Source organism: Ursus maritimus, unplaced genomic scaffold (genome assembly GCF_017311325.1).
Source record: "Ursus maritimus isolate PB19 unplaced genomic scaffold, ASM1731132v1 scaffold_11, whole genome shotgun sequence".
NCBI lineage: Eukaryota > Metazoa > Chordata > Mammalia > Carnivora > Ursidae > Ursus > Ursus maritimus.
In genome coordinates, this window is record NW_024423453.1 from 40,614,783 (window position 1) to 40,630,962 (window position 16,180).

Consider the following 16,180-nt stretch of genomic DNA (forward strand, 5'->3'; position numbering starts at 1 on the left):
GCCATTCTGACAGGTGTGAGGTGATATCTCGTACTTTTGTATTTTCCTTATGATGAGTGGTGTTACCATCTGGATGTCTTCTTTGGAAAAATGTCTATTCATGTCTTCTGCCCATTTCTTCACTGGATTATTTATTTTTGGGGTGTTGAGTTCGATGAGTTCTTTATAGATTTTTGGATGCTAATCCTTTATTAGATATGTCATTTGCAAATATCTTCTCCCATTTTGTAGGCTACCTTTTAGTTTTGTTGACTATTTTCCTTGGCTGTGCAGAAGCTTTTTATCTTGATGAAGTTCAAGTTCATTTTTGCTTTTGTTTCCCTTGCCTCTATGCCTGGGAAGCTCTTTATGCAACCCCGCATTGTCTACCCTGGATAGCAATGGCTTCCTTATGGCCCCAAATGTAAGGGTGAGTGTCACCTCAGCTCAGGACCAGCAACCCAGCCCCTTCCTAGCAGTGTAGCCCCCCCCCCCACTACACCCATGTCATGTGTTCTCTTGGATCGTTTTGACTTCACACCTGAGTTCAGACCCAAGGAGATGATACTGGGGCTTCTACAGACCACAGTGTGACTGAGGAGGGGAGAGGTGTTTGCAGAGAGAGATGCCAAGGGCTGCAAGAGAGTCATCAGGGACATTAGAATCTACTTATCTTCAGAAAGCCTATAATGAAGGACAATACATTAGCAACAGAATATTACAAAGGCTCTGGAGGGGAGCAGTGAGAAAATTGGAGGTTCAAGGTCTCTTCTGAGAAAACCAATAGATTGTCATTGAGGGAAAAGGTTCAAGGACCTCTCCAGAGTGTTGAGCCTCCCTAAGCGCCAGAAAGAGAGGTGATCCATTACGGGGACCTCAAGTCCTTGCACACCTAGGAACTTCAAAATAGATGCAAACATCCTCTGCAGTTCTCTCTCTCTCCGATAGAAAACTCCTGGGCAAAGCTACTCAATACTTACACAGAAGCACAAGGGACTGCTCTCAGCTTGAGAAATGTCAGGTTTAAAAGGTTCTGATTGTTTTCCACAGGGCTTTAGTGGCAAAACGCTCAACTCGGAGCACGAAGACCAGCACATTCAACACTTGAATTTAGGAATATCCTCTAACCCCCTCCCCCGCCCCCCCCCCCAAAAACACTGGAACTGAAATCTCATCTAGCTCTCGCTCTCTAGTGATCTGTTTCTCCTGGGCTTTCCTTCTCCACCTTGGATTTCCATTGATTATCTATATGCAACGACTAAAATGTTTGTTTGACTATTTGTGCCTCCAAACATACTTATTCTTGATCATAATCCTTCCAGAGAAATAATTAGACAAGATTCAACTCTTAGAGAAACATAGAAAGTAAGCCACCAAACCCAAAGGAATGCAGATCAATCCAATTTTAGCCATAGGCTTTATGTCTCCCAATTGGCCATATTTGTTTAATCTTCCATTTCTCATAAAAAATTCAAGTGAAGGGGAGGACAATTACTACCCACAAAGAGATCTAGATGAAGTGGAGAAGTCCCGGGCATAAACAGCTGGCTGTGGGTGAGAGAACATTTTTCTAAAACTGATTAGCATCCAGCCGATGCATGGTACCAGAGAAAAGCCTGAGCTGAGCATAATTCCTGTCCTCAAAGAACTTTCAGTTTAAGAAGTTTCTACTGACAGGAATACATGGGCAAAACAATGGCTAAGTGCCATCCAGTGTGCTTCTAGATAAAAGATTTTGCTTCATGCACCAATCTAACATGTAGCAGGCCCATATACAAATAAGACCTGCTGGGAATGTGTTCTGGAAGGACTGCTGTTTTCCTATTTTCCTGCATACTAAATCCTGACAGTAATAATGAAGTAATATTGTAATCTACATATTTATATTCAGTGCCTGAGGTGGTGGTGGTTATTGTTTTAACTTGAGATTTTACCCAAAGACAAAAAGACAACCCCTGAGCCCACATTCTAGAATAAGAACATTCCAGAAATATATGTTACTCCGTGTTTATTCACATACGGCTATGTATACCATATCTTGAAGATCTGATATCAGTCTCCAGTTATTCCTCCTTAAGGAACATATGCAGACCTGTAGTTGGTGAGTCAGAGAATAGTCTCTTTTCTGTTTGACCTATAGCCCTCTTCATGGAGAGTTTGCCAGCCTCCCTTTCATACATCCTATGAGATGATTATCTCGTAGACATCTCAGTTGGAGTATCTCTTTCTTGTTTCACTTGTAAGACATCTTTAGATTCACCTTACTTTCACTATCAACTAATTTTTTTAAAGGTTAGTCTTTCTAAAACCCCTACAGAATGCTGTTTGTCCACAGCTCACCTCTTTTTCTCTCCCTTGCTTGGTGTCTGGATTCTCTCTTCATCCTCTGCTGCCATCAGCATTCTCCACACTGTGAAAATGGAAGGCAAATTACACATTTTTTTTTTTTTTTTGGCGGAAAAAGTCACTTCCTCCTTGGGATATAAAATCAAAATTAATTTCCCCAATTTCCCTTCCTCTTGGGGCAGAAATATGAATACCTGGGGATTCCCATGTAACACATTTAAACACCCCCCCACATACACACACAATTGCACAAAACCACAGTGCTCCAAGAATGGTTCCTTCTTAGCATTTTATACGTATTATAAAAGCTGAAGGGCAAAGCTGGCTAAAGTGGGTGGTATTTTTGTTAATACAGATTCCTGAGCCCACCCTGGACCTGGATTTTGGGGGTAAGCCCCAAGAGTCCTTATATCTAGGTAACTCTGGTGCTTTGCTTGGCCCAGGTGTAAAAACTGGGATAGGTTACAACAGCAAAAAGTGCACTGAGGACATTGCATTTAAGAGAAGAGCAAAGTAAGAAAAGCGGAGAAAGCCTCCCTTTCTTAAAATTGGGGGACACCTCATGGAGGAATGGGTACTTCAGCCTGAATGAAGAGGGCTCATGGAGGAGTGGGGCATTCGAGGAAGAAATGAAGCCATAGAGGGATTCAGAAAAGAGCACCCTTTTTTCCCTGGGACAAATGAAGAGGCCAGACTGAATGGCTCCAGGATTTGTGATCCTTTGCTCCCCTGGGATTCTCAGCCTTTAAGGAAGTGCTTTCCTCCCCAAAGCCATGACCCTGGGCAGAGGGAAGGCTGTGTGATAGTGATGAAATTCCAAAGCAAACCAGGGGGAGGGCCCTACACCCCCCTCCCTGGGAGCTCCTTGGCTGGAGCAGTACCTCCTGCCTGAGCTGCCCACCCACCCTTGTTGCACATTAGAATCACCTGGGGACACTTACAAACACCAGTACCTGGTCCCTTCCCCAGTAGTCTAATTTAGTTGGTCTGCAGTGGAGCCTCAGCATTGGTATTTTGAGTTCCCAGATTACTGTAATATGTAGCCAGAGCTGAGAACCATTCAACCGGCCAGTTGGAACCCACAGTTGGGAAGCCCTTGTTTGGCACTGTGCCCGTTTCCTCAACTGTGCTGAAGGATGTGGGTCTTCAGTGTGGTTACACTTCTGTGGTCCCTCACCTCTTCAGGGACATCAGGTTCCCTCTGCAATTCTCTGTGTTGCTCCTTGGGTTGTCTCCCTTCCATCTTTTCCCTTCATAGCTTATGTTATGCTTTGGTTCCTCTGGGCCCCTGATCTCTGCTAAGTGACAAAGACTGCTAATTGCATAATCAGATGAACTAATTGCTGTGAACACTACCTGGCTGAAGCATTCTCCAAGCCAGTTAGAATTCATTCCCTGAGGAGCAGTCCCTACAAAGGGAATCTCAGCTAGGGCCAGTAGTAAACAACAGGGCTTCTCAGTCCCTCCAGTCTTGCCCTAGAGGGAAGCAAATCTGCAGAGAGAGGAAAGAACAGAGCTCTGTCCTTACTAGTTGTGTGAAACTGGGCCATTATGTGGTCTCTCTGTGATTCAGGGGATAGCAACACTCACCTTCTAGAATCATTGCAAGGGCCCATCAAAGGGTGTGGCATTTGTAGGTGTTCTATAAATATTAGCTTCGTTTTCCTTTCTGCCAAAGGCCAGATCCAATTATATCTTTTGATAGCCACATCTCACTTTCAACACACGGAGACTAAATCTGCAGCTAAGCCAGGTCTCTTTCATCCTGCACTTGTGCAGTTCGTTTTTAGATCTAAATATTGAATTTTATATCTTTACCTCTTAAATTGTCTCTCGTTATTTCCTGCCCAGCACTCCAGTCTTTCCAGAGCTCTGGATTCTGATTCTATCTATTATCTTACATGGGAGCTAAACTTGCTGGTGTGTGCCATCAGCGGAGATAGACAGAGGGCTCTCAAAGTCTTCACTGAATCCTGGACAACATTCCTGAACAGAACAGGGCAAAAGACAAAGCCCTTTTACACCTCAAGCCCCTAGAATGATGCCAACACATTAACCAGATCTCTTTAGTTTTATATTAGTTGCAAACCAACCAAACCATACCTTCATTCAGTTTACATGTCCACATTTCTCTACTATTACTTTTGTGGCAGAAACTAGTTTCCTGCCCCAATAACCATCCTTTTCTTCCCCCTTAGTAACAGAATCCTATATTTAAGTGCATTAATCCCAGCCTCTCTTGCAGCTAGATATGGCCATATGCTTCTGTTCTTTTTTTTTTTTTTTAAAGATTTATTTATTTATTTTGGAGGGGGGAGGAAGTAGGGGAAAGGGCAGAGGGAGAGAGAGATTCTCAAGCAGACTCCCTGCTGAGCACGGAGCCAGCTCAGGGCTTAATCCTGTGACCCTGAGATGACGATCTGAGCTGAAATCAAGAGTTGGAGGCTTAACCTACTGAGCCACCCAGGCGCCCCTGCCTCTGTCCTGGCCAATGAACTGTAAGTCAAAATTTTTCATGGGACTTCAGACAAACCTCCCTAAAAGTGACAGCTGGGAGGAGCTAGCTCTCTCCTTCCTGGTGTTTGAATGTGGATGTCCAGGTTGAATCATCAGCTGTCTTGCGGTTATCTTGGATCATGAGGTGACCTTGAGGATGAGAGATCCTCCAGGAGCCTGGTCTTTGCTGACATGAACCCATCATGGCAGTCCATGACTGCCTAAATATTTTCTTATAGGATAAAGAAATAAGCTACTATTTTGTTTAAACTTTTGACTCTAATCCTAATAAATGCACCTTGTTAAGATCTAAATACTCTGTCTCTTTCTCAGGAAGAAGAAAGGCAGGGAGACAGAAAGAAAGGAGAAAGAGATTCTGTGGTTTCCGATGGGAATCTGGGATTTCTCCCATGTCTGGAAGAGTTCTATACACCCACAACCTTTTCAACCTTTGAAAACTAGCTTGGGAGGTCATTATAAAAAGGAGAAAAACAAAAAGGGAAATTTGTCAGCATGTTTTTGAGTAGATCTCCTAATGTTAGGAGCTAGAAAAGCCTTTCTTTGGAGACCTAGGCCATTTCTAACAGTTTCTTTTGAAATCACTAATTATGCTCTAAAAGAGAAGGCATCATTGGAGCCAGAACCAGCAGCCAATTACCCACAAGAAATCGCTCACTGTGTGGGCTGCCTTCTCTCTCTGTTCGCATAATTTCAAAATGTAATTTCTAGAATCATGCTAAATACTTGTAAACAGAGATTGGTTTAATTGCAAGGAGGAACAATTTCAGGGGATAAAAATGAGAGTTGTTTCTCATTTTGTCGATAACAGATCAGTCCTCTTTGGGTCAGATTTGCAGTTCCCATCTATCTTCCCACCCAAGTCAGTTCTTCTGTAACTCCAATGAAAAGTACCGACATCTATGGGAGGTGGAGGTTGCTTTGGAGTAGTGGAAGGAGCAAGCACTGGAAGTCAGAAGACATGAGTTCAAATCCCAGTTCTGGCATTTACTAGGTTGTTGTCACTAGGAAGTTATTTAGCCTTCCTGAGCTTCAGTTTCCCCAACTCAAAAATGGGGCAGCCACACAGGGTCAAAAGGATGAAATGGGTGACACGTGTGTATAAACTGTAAAGTCTCTAATAGAAGGTAAGTCCCATGAGAATTGTGGCTGTTTTATTCCCCGCTGTCTTTTCCAGTGTTCTCAACAGTTCCTGGAAGGTTACAGGGGTGTGGATCCATGACTGTTGCCACCAAATTGTGGCATAGCAAAAGTTGGAAAATGGTCATGACTTATTACCACCAACATTAATTTTTCACAGGTCTGCAGGGTGTAGCTGATCTAGGCCAGGCCCGGCTAATCTAGCCTGGGCTGGCTGGCTCATGTCTCTGCACTCGGCTGGGGCAACTTAGCTGGGATAGTACTGCTCTATGGGTTTCTCATCTGCCTCTGGGGTCTAAGGTCTAGTAGACCTTAGAAGGCTCATCCTTCTCAAGGTGATAATAGAAGCACAAGAGGAAACAAGACCAGTATGCCTGTTCTTTGTTTACTGATATCCCATTGGTCAAGGGAAAAAGACACATGGTTAAACCCAGTTTGGAAATTTCACTCTACCTACAAAGCAGGAGGGTGCTGCAAAGTTACATGGATAGAGGCAAAGGACATGGATAGAGGGAGGGGAAACAATTGGGCCATTAATGCAATCTACCACAGGATGTAATGAACTACTTACTGCTGGCATGAATATACCTGTTTTGTGAATGAATGAAGACAGATGTGAGAAAGCTGGGTTTCTTAAAGCAAGCCCTAACATTACCCATCAAGTCTTTCCTTCCCATATCTATAATCCTTTAACTAATGGGGAAAATGCAGTTACATGACCTGAGAAGGCCATGTAGTCAAAGAAATTCATCTACCGTTCCTTCTCTCTTCCCCCCTTGGAGTTCCCTCCTTCCCTGTAGCCTTCCCTGGGAGCCCCTCCCAGCACCTAGCCTAAGTGTTTTCAGCTCATTCTTAACTAATTGTTGCTAAGATTACAATTGATTTCTAAGTGTTGCCTGGATGTTGAGCCTATTTAAGAAGTACAGGGACAACCAAGGTGAAGAGGTACATCTCTGTCTCGTTTTCTCATAGGAAATGGTTAGAGAGCTTCTTGAAATGAAATAAACGATATATATAATTTAAAATTATAGTGACTAACAAAAAACCCCCAAACTTTTCATGTTGGCTCTCTTTGAGGAGATGGTCTAGGGGTAAATAGAGAAAGAAGATATTTCCTTTATATTTTATACCTTCCTGTGTTATTGGGGAAAAAGTGTTTAACCACATGTGTGCTATTTGTATAATATATTCTTTAAGGGATTAAATGTGCATTCCGTGAAACTCCATGAGTGTGTGTGTGTGTGTGTGTGTGTGTGTGTGTGTATGTGCTTTCAAGCCCCAGAGAGACAAAGCTATAAAGGTGGCGTGACAGGCATCGGCTACAGGAGGCAAATCCTACCCTGTGGACAGTGGCTTGCCTACCCTATTCACAAGGCCTCCATTTAAAAAAAGAAAAAGAAAGCAATTCATCCTTCCTCATAATAATACATAGATGAGAGCATGAATGAAATTAACATTCTCATCCACTCACCTAGAATAAAATGTCACTGAGTGAGTAAGAAAGCGATTACTTCCAAGGCTGAATGAGCAAACCATTTAGGCAGATGGGGGAAGTCCTGTTGTACTACTGATCTGGGGGTTATTTCCCTTGTCTTTCCATTTCTTCCTGCCTCCTCCAGGCTTCCTGTGGGCCTGCGTTTGCATAAAGGCTGTGTTTGGGGGAGCAAATCTTGGGAAAGCAATGGCCTCTTTTTTGGAATTTGCAATTTGGTTTTTAAATGTTGCTGTATAGCAGGCAGGCACAGTAGGGAAAGGCTTATAAGATAAGATAGATTTTTTGGGAAATGCTGTTCACAGCTCTCATCGGGTAAGGCTTGGATGGTTCCGGTCTTAAGGTTTATTTCTGCTGCAGAGGAATACAGGTGGAAAGCAACCTGCCTAGACTTTTACTTTGCATTAATGGCTGGAGAGGGTCCTCTAGCTACTGAGTCCGTCTCCGACAGCAGGGCTGATGAGAAATCTGCTCATTTTCTCGTAAGGATAGACTTGGTCCAGCCTCCGCTGAAACGATGAGCGGGAGCAAACTTGAATTCCCAACTTCCTTACTTACGGCTGAGACACAAAGTTGGTGTGGGTGCCCACACTTGGGAGTGTGCGCTAGGGAGGAGCGGAGCGCTCCGGAGAAGAAAATCCTGGAGCAAAATGAGTTTTCCAAAGAACACCATCCACCTCACCCTTCTGTCGTTCGGGCCACAGAGAACAGAGCAAACTGTAAGAATGAAAGCTCCAGCCCCCCGATAAACTAAGACAAATGACCACACGCCTCAAAGTCGCTCCAACCTTGAGACCTGTAAGAATGGGCCTGGAGTGCCCAATGACCTTGAGACTCCCAGCGTGGCAAAGATCTTTCTGTGACAGGGAGCCGCAAGTCATCCAGTCCCGGGATGGTTGCAAGTGGGTAAGGATTACCCTCCCAGAATTGGGTTCTGGAATAAGAAGAGGATGTGGGTCAGCCCAGGTCACAGCCCCCGAGTCCTCCCTCCCCGTCCTCCCCCTTTGCTCTCTTTGCAGAGATTTTCAGAGTCTGGCAGCATCTCCCTATTAAAGGAAAGAGTGCTTTCCCGAGAGCACATCTTCGATATTTCTGCAATTGTGCCATAGCCAGCTAATGTGTAATGCTGTAGTTTAATAGTCTATTAAAACACAGCACAGCACATTAAAATCTCCGCTGTATCACTGCAGATCTACTTAACAAAGACGAGGTCCCCAGAAAGCACTATTCACTTGCTGAGACTTGCTGCAACCAAACAGGGGAAGTCTCTTGTGGCAGAAAAATTTAAAGGGGAAAGAGGGTGGTCAAGGGGTCAATCAACACCTCCCCCTCTGGCCCCATCCCCAGTCGAGCAGCCCCTTTGCCTGTCTGGAAGGAAGAAAATCTGCTGGTGCTATGGATTGCATCTGGAAATTCCTCGAGTTTAAGAACAAATCCCTTCAGATCAAATCTCATTACTCAGATCTTTATTTGGAAGCACTTCAGTTTCTCTTCTCTCCTTCTCTGAGAGAAACAGGGTTCGGAAAAGCTGCCCCCAGCCGGGAAAATGCTCACCGGGCTCCTCCCTCCAGAACAATTGCTAGGGCGGAGGAATTCTTCAAACAGCTGTAAATCCTCCCACCAACTTCTCCCTCTTTAGAAACTACCGCACAGCCCCGCATCAAAGCCTCCTGTCAGCTGCTGAGAGAAAGAATCAATAGTTTAACAGAAACAAGCAAGGTGAACGCCGGGTATGGGCTGTAAACACCTGTATTGCGAATAAGGCAGGTATCACCTGAGAAACAGGGGAGAAGCAGTCTGCTGGTGTGGGGGCCTCCGAGGGCCCCACAGCAGCGCGCCCACAAGCGAGCAGCCGAAACACCAGCAGGGGCTTTGCTGCAGAGCCGGGTCAGTGGGGGGAAAGCAAGGGAGGATGGAAAGCCGAGGGTCGGAATTTGATGGTGGGGTGGGCAGAGCCAAAGGCCCGAGTCAAGAAACAAGGTAGAGAAATGTGGAAGAGACACATACTGGAATGGGCGTCAAGAGCTCTGCCTGTCTCCGTGCTGCCTCCCATCTTCATCCATATGAGGATCTTCATCCATATGAGGACGACAGTGAAGGAAACTAGCATATGTCACCCCCAAATATGCCTCTCTGACGTAGAAAGTATTTTGAGCCGAAGGCAATTTAGAAGCAGTAAATGCAGAAAAAGCTCCCCCTTTTCCTCCCAAAGGCAGGAAATAAATTCTCCTTTTACTGGAGACAGACTCTTCTCCACCCAGAGAAGGCACCAGAAGAATCTGCAAACAAACCTTGTTAAGCTCACCCTTACCTTCCTGGTTAAGGAAGGAAAGGAGGACCTAGCCCTGGTTGGATTACGCCCCCAACCCCTTCCCAAACCCCTCGGTCTTGCCAATTCTTCACATATTTATTTTTCTTGGTCTTGAAGGTATAAAAGCCTCCTGCTCTGGCCATTTCTTTGGGTCTTCATTCTCTTGTGAAGGCTCCCACCGATGTGGACAAATTCCATAAAATATGATGCTTTTCTCCTATTAACGTTTGTTTTAGTTTAATTTTCAGACCCAGCCAGGGACCCTAAGAGGGCCAAAGAAAACTTTGCCCTCCCTTACAACAGAGATTTCTGGATTTTCCCCCTCCGTTCTTCCAGTCCTTGGACTCCAAGTGAGCCTGCACGGTGCATGAGTGTGTGTGTAGGGGTGCCTGGCTTTAGTCATCTTCGTTCTTGAACTCTGAGGACAACTGGATAATTGTTTGTGGTTTAATTTATTGGGCTACCATGATGTCTACGGTGGTTCTATGTCATAAAGTCAGAGCTTGCTTGAATTTGTGGTGGAACTGCATTTTCCAAGCGACGCCCCAGGTCATCCTGACTTGGTGATTCACACCAGGGGTATCCGCTCCCTAGATATCCAACTCGGGATCCACCTCGGACAGAGGATGATCCAGAAGGCAGCCATGGTTCTGCCACCTCCTAACCCCACGAGGAGACCTCTGTAGTCCCAACACACTTTCCTCCCCATGGAAGAAACAGAGGATGTTGCCAAGATCATCATTTTCAGTGGTTTTCTTGTCCAATCCTTCCCCTGAAAGTGCCAGTTTGGGCAGGGAGTAGATGGTTGTGGTTGTTGTCAACTCTCCAGAACCTAACTGATCGGCTGTCGGGTGCTGATTTCACCCCCGGCTTCCTCCTGCCCTCCAGCCGCTCACCTTCCCCGTGTCCTTGTGTCCTCTCACTCGCTTACTTCAACCCAATCTAAATGTGTATCTTACCATAGCGACAAGTGTTGATTTGCTTGAAATCCTATTGGAGGTAGAGTGGTTACAAACACATGAGTGAATAAACAGATAATTCCCTGACCTCTTTCTCTTACGACAGTTTGTGTGTGTGGGGGGGGGGGCATACGGGAAGAAGGGGAAAACAGAATCACGTCGGTGACCTGGGGTAGTGAAGAGGTAAACTTTTTACTCAGCGTGTAAGTGAAATGAGAGTGTAAGTAACAGTAAAAAGAGGAAGTGTAGAGTCTTCAGTGTGTATGACTGTATGTTTTTAAGAGGAGAAATAAAGAACCATAGAGACAAAGTGATTTCCAAAGTGAAGGGTGATGTTCTTCGGTTTTCAATTCAGTGTGAAGGCACAGAGAACCCGCTCAAGAATCCTGTGTCAGGAAAGGGACCTGAGCGCCGCTGAGTCCTTCAGGAAGCCAATGACTTCCCCATGCACCACCTCACCGAGTCCTTACAACGACTCTTCCAGATAGTAATTATTGCATTTTATAGATGGAGAAACTGAGGCAGAAAGCGGTTAAGCAATGGACGCTAGACACACACCAGCAAGGGCAAGAAACAGTATTTCTGTACAGTTCCTCTGATCATCTCTTTACATTACATCACGGAGCCACTCGGCATTGAAAACCTTGGACTATAAAATAGTGTATAAGCTAGTGTCTTCTCCCTCAGGCCATGTAGGATGTGGCAGATGGAGGAAGAAAGCCCAGGAATGTCTATTATATAAAGAAGGGGTAAGAAAGGACTAAATAAATGTTTTCGGGAAGATGGCAACATCCCTGCTGAAGGACACCCAAGGGAAGACGAAGGTCAGGAAGCGGGTCCCGTTGGCTGCTCTGGGTCCATTACAGCCTCAAGTCCAGGAGTGACCCAGATCCTCAGAGAGGGCTTCCCTCTGCCCCAGGAATCAACCCCCCCCCCAATCCCCCTCTAGCCTCAGCTGCCCCCGGCCAGGACCCGGAGGCAGCCTGGAGCAAACAGAGGGATCCTTGCAGTAAAGAGATAAACGGGCGGGCTGGGAGCTGGGCTGATTCCTCCTCGCCTCTCTCCGCACTGGAGACTGGTAATTGTGCATGTTTGTCTTTGTGTGAAGGGCTCCCAAATTGAAGAAGTGAGAGTTATACTCACAAATCCAGGGAAGGGCTTTAAGGGAGGAACTGCCACCCTTATCTCTGCCCCCAGCTGTGAGGCTGATTGATGCTATTAAAATTCCCAGGGAGCCTCTGCTGGCAGCACTTGGGGGGAAGGGTGGGGTGTGCGTGAGAGAGAGAGAGAGAGCGCGCGAGCACATGAGGCAGGGAGAAAGAAGCAGCCTGGGAAATGCTTGTTGATTTCCTTCTCGAAATAGTTCAGGTGGGAGGGGTGGTAAGTGACGGCTGAAAACGCCTGATAGGGAGGATTTCATGGCTGTTGCCCACGATAGTGTGGGTAGGTGCCATCGAAAGACCAAGGCCTAAAAGACTTTCTGTTGCCACATTAGATGCAGGAATTTAGAACCACGTTTCTAAATCAGAATAATCAAAATGCACAAGTCTCATCTCTCAGGCTCCTCTTTTAGGTTTCCAACACAGAACTGGAGGAGAATCTAGGGATGAGAGATCTGGGCTCCAGTCTTTATCAGCTGCGTGACCTCGGGAATGCTTAGCAACCTCTTGGGTCTAGATGGTTCATCATCAACTGCACAGTTTTATTATAAAAAGACAAGAGAAAGTGAAGGTGAAGACACTTCACACTCTGTGGAATGCTATACAAATAATAGTATAACCAAGGTTTAGCTTTGGGAGGTCCAAAATATCGTAGGCCAGTTCCAATGGATACCCCGATCTTGCCCAAGCTGCCTGCCTCCCTCATAACTGACTTCACATGGAGCCTTCCAGCAGCTGTCATGGGGCTCTGGCAGGGAAGAGCCAATGAACTTACCCCCAACAGAGCAACATGTGGCCAACAGAGGGACCCCAAAAACCTTGCCCCCCAAATGAGTGCTTTGTCAACAAGTCCCACTAGGGGGTGAGGCCTGGAAAGGAGATTGCAGGGTATGCTGTTCCTCCGGTGAGGCAAGTGGAATGGGCCATGGGACATCTTTACAGGGGGCCCGGTTCTGCCCTCGTCCAGGATATAAGGGTGCCCAGTTTGACATAGTCCATTCCCCCCGTCCCCCACAGAAGCATGCACAGTCTATCCTAAGGATCAGCTGGAGACAGTGAGTCATTCTTCACCATCTCTAGATCTCCCTGGGCCTTTTGGGGGGGGCAGGTAGGGTGGGGCGTAGAGCAGCATTTCTCATCTCCGATCATTGTGATTGGTTGTATAAGCGCTCTTCTCTATGAGCAAGCGTCTATGTGCTTCTCTGAGTACTTTACCCTCCACAGTGCAGATCCTGGCTCCACGGTTCCCCCCCACCAGCCTCCCTCACAGCTCTCTGCCCCTAGGTTGCTGAGATACAAAATGTACAGACATAACCAGCCTTACTCCTTCAATCTTTCCCTTCTAGGGACACTCAGTACATATCCTTCAGACCTTTGCTATGAACACCATCCCAGGCCCTCTGGCGTGTTTTCCCTTCCACTTCTACTAAAACCTATTCCGTGGAAAGAAAAGCATCTCATCCGCTGTACCCATTGTACTGGGACAGAGGCCTCATGTTCCTTCTCTGCCTCCCTTAGCTAAAGCTGCTACCACTCCCTCCTTTCCTTTCCCTCCGCCTCCATTTCTTCCTCCAACCCCCCTTTTCCTCTTAGTGCCCCACATATTCCACCATGCCCCCCACTTTTGCAGTTGACTGAAACACCACCATGGATGGTATGGCACTTGGTTCCTGAGATAAGGGTCTGAATGGTATCATCTGGAAGTTTGGGGGAGTAGCTTCTTCTGAGGTGATACTTGACAAATGGGAGGGGAGAGATAGGTGGGGAGCCCTATAGATGACTCTCTCTCCTTTCTCTCTCCTGTGCACCATTCTGAGGGACGAGATGTGTTCTCCTTGTACTCTTTCCCGAGATGTTGCTTGTGTCAAGTAAAGATCTTTGTTAAGCCCCTGGCTGTTCTTCTCAGCTGGCACCGGCCAGAGTAGAAGCTCATTCTATGGAATCACTTCTCACCTTCATACCTTACCTCCCTTCGACCTTCACCACCCGGCTTGTACCTCTCACTTGTTTTGTCCCAGTCTCTGCTTTTCTAGAGGACCAGGACCAGGACAGCCATTTTATTTTATTGTGAGGTCAAGGCACACCTGTTTACTTCGCCTCAAAGGTACTTCAGACATCTCTGATGGGGGCCTTTATATTTATTATTCACTTAAGAAGGGATGTGAGGGAGGAAGGGACACTCTGAGGCAGGGGAGGACAGACAGAGGGTCCCTCACTAGCTCGTAAAAGCCCATTCACAGACCCTCTTTTATCCTAAAGGGGGATTCTGCTATTTGTCTATATACAAAGTTCCAAGCTTTTTAGGAACAGGCAGGTCTGGAGCACAGAAATCTTCATGGGGGTGGGATTTAGAAAGAACAGTTTGACAAGCTTTTTCCAGGCTGGGAGGAGCTTGGAAAAGGCTCTTTTCTGTCCATTGACGAAAAAACTTGCTCAGAGAGAAGGCAGACACAGCTCAGCCGCTGTGAAGGACTTCTGTTCTCTCTCTCAAGACAATATAATCAATGAAAGGATTTAGAAAAAAATGAGCTGCAGAGTGCTTAAGGAGTCTTGAGATGGACTTTTTATCTGCATTGCTTCTCTCATGGTGGTTTAATTTTATTTGCCTTTTGAAAATGGGGCTGTGTCAATAGCAGCCCATCATTCCATTAGCCCGGCTAACAGGCAGGGCTCACAAAGGTAGATGGGGACGGAGCAAGCGGTCTTTCCCCTCCTGCTCTTGGCTCTCTGGAATGCTCCATTTGGCACACATGCCTGCAATGGGCTGCTGGGAGGCAGTGACCCGCTCTGCAGCAGGGATCTGGTAAAGAAGAATCTCTCCAACGTGCGAATTGCAGAAACTGGCTTCTCCCTCTGCTCTTCCACCAGGACGTGAAGACCGTACGGAGAGGAACGTTGAATGCATGAGGACTGTTTTTCTGTTTCACTGTCTCTAGGTGTTGTGTTTTGTGGATTCAGGGAACACAGAAGGAGGGACCAGACTAGAATGGCTGGGTGTTGGCGTGGTCCAGCCACATGGGACAGGGAAGGCAATTCAGCCACTAAAAGGCAAACATGTCACCTGCATGCCATGTGTCTCCATGCTCACGTGGACTTAAACCCCAACATGCCACAAACTGAGGTCAGCCTCTTCCCTCTAGGGCCTGTTCCTTCCATGGAGGCCCTTCTGTCAGTCTGCGGCCCTGTCACCTACCTGTCTCAACTTCACCTCAGGAATGCGGGTCAGCCTTCATGCTTCTCTTCTTTATCCCCACATTCCATCGCCAAATCTCATCGGTTTCTTTCTGTAAGACTCCAAGATTATAACGTCTCTGGATCACCTACCCCCCCAACTCCACTATTCCATCATAGCTTCCCCTGAATGACTGCAACGGCATTGTTCTTACTATGCTCCTACCCATTCCATTAAATTTTTTAAAAATACAAATCCTTTTATCCCTCCTGCCGTGAAGGCCTTAAATGTCTTCCCAATGCCCTTCAAGATCTTCAGTGCCCTGTAAGTTTGAGTTCGAGTTCCAAGGCCCCTAACCAAAGGCCTTTCTCACACCTGCCTGCCACCCTTCCCTGCCCGTCCGGGCTCTCCACCTCTCTTTCCACTCCTGGGTCCTTCCACATGCTCCACGCTGGCCCCAGAGCCTTGGAATACATTGTTCCCTCTGCCTGGGAAGGCTTCTAGTCCCCCTTCACAGCACTCCACAAGCTCACTCTTATTTATTCACCCAATTTTTGTATTTCTCTCTCCACACTCAGCGCCGTGGAAGAAGGTACCATGTCTGTTTGGGTTACTATCAAATCTTTAGCACCCAACACAGTTCCTGGCACCTAATAGATCCTCAAAAACATTATATGTATTCTTTTTACATATAAAAATACCACAAAGCCTAGGGAATACTGGTGCTTTTTTATTTCTGCTTTCTAGCTCAGAACAAGCAGGATAGAATATTCTATTATCATTTGGACTTGAGTGGAACTTATTTATATCTGTGTGTTAAAGCTTCAAGCCATTTGCATCTTAAGCTTTTTATTTATACCTGCAGAATGAAGGGATTTGTGCTTCTTTAAAGGAATTTCTGGCAACAGCCAGCAGGTGGGTTCATTAAGGAAGCAACAGAACACTCTTATCCCTACTTTTATTTCTTTTTCAGAGTTTGGAAACTGAAAAACAGACAAGCAGCTGAGGCCAAAGAAAGAAAGTGGGGGCTACATTCTAGCTTTGGAGTTCTCTTCTCATCCCCCTGAAAAGAATTGACCAGGTTCCCCACTGAAGGAGAGGGGCTGC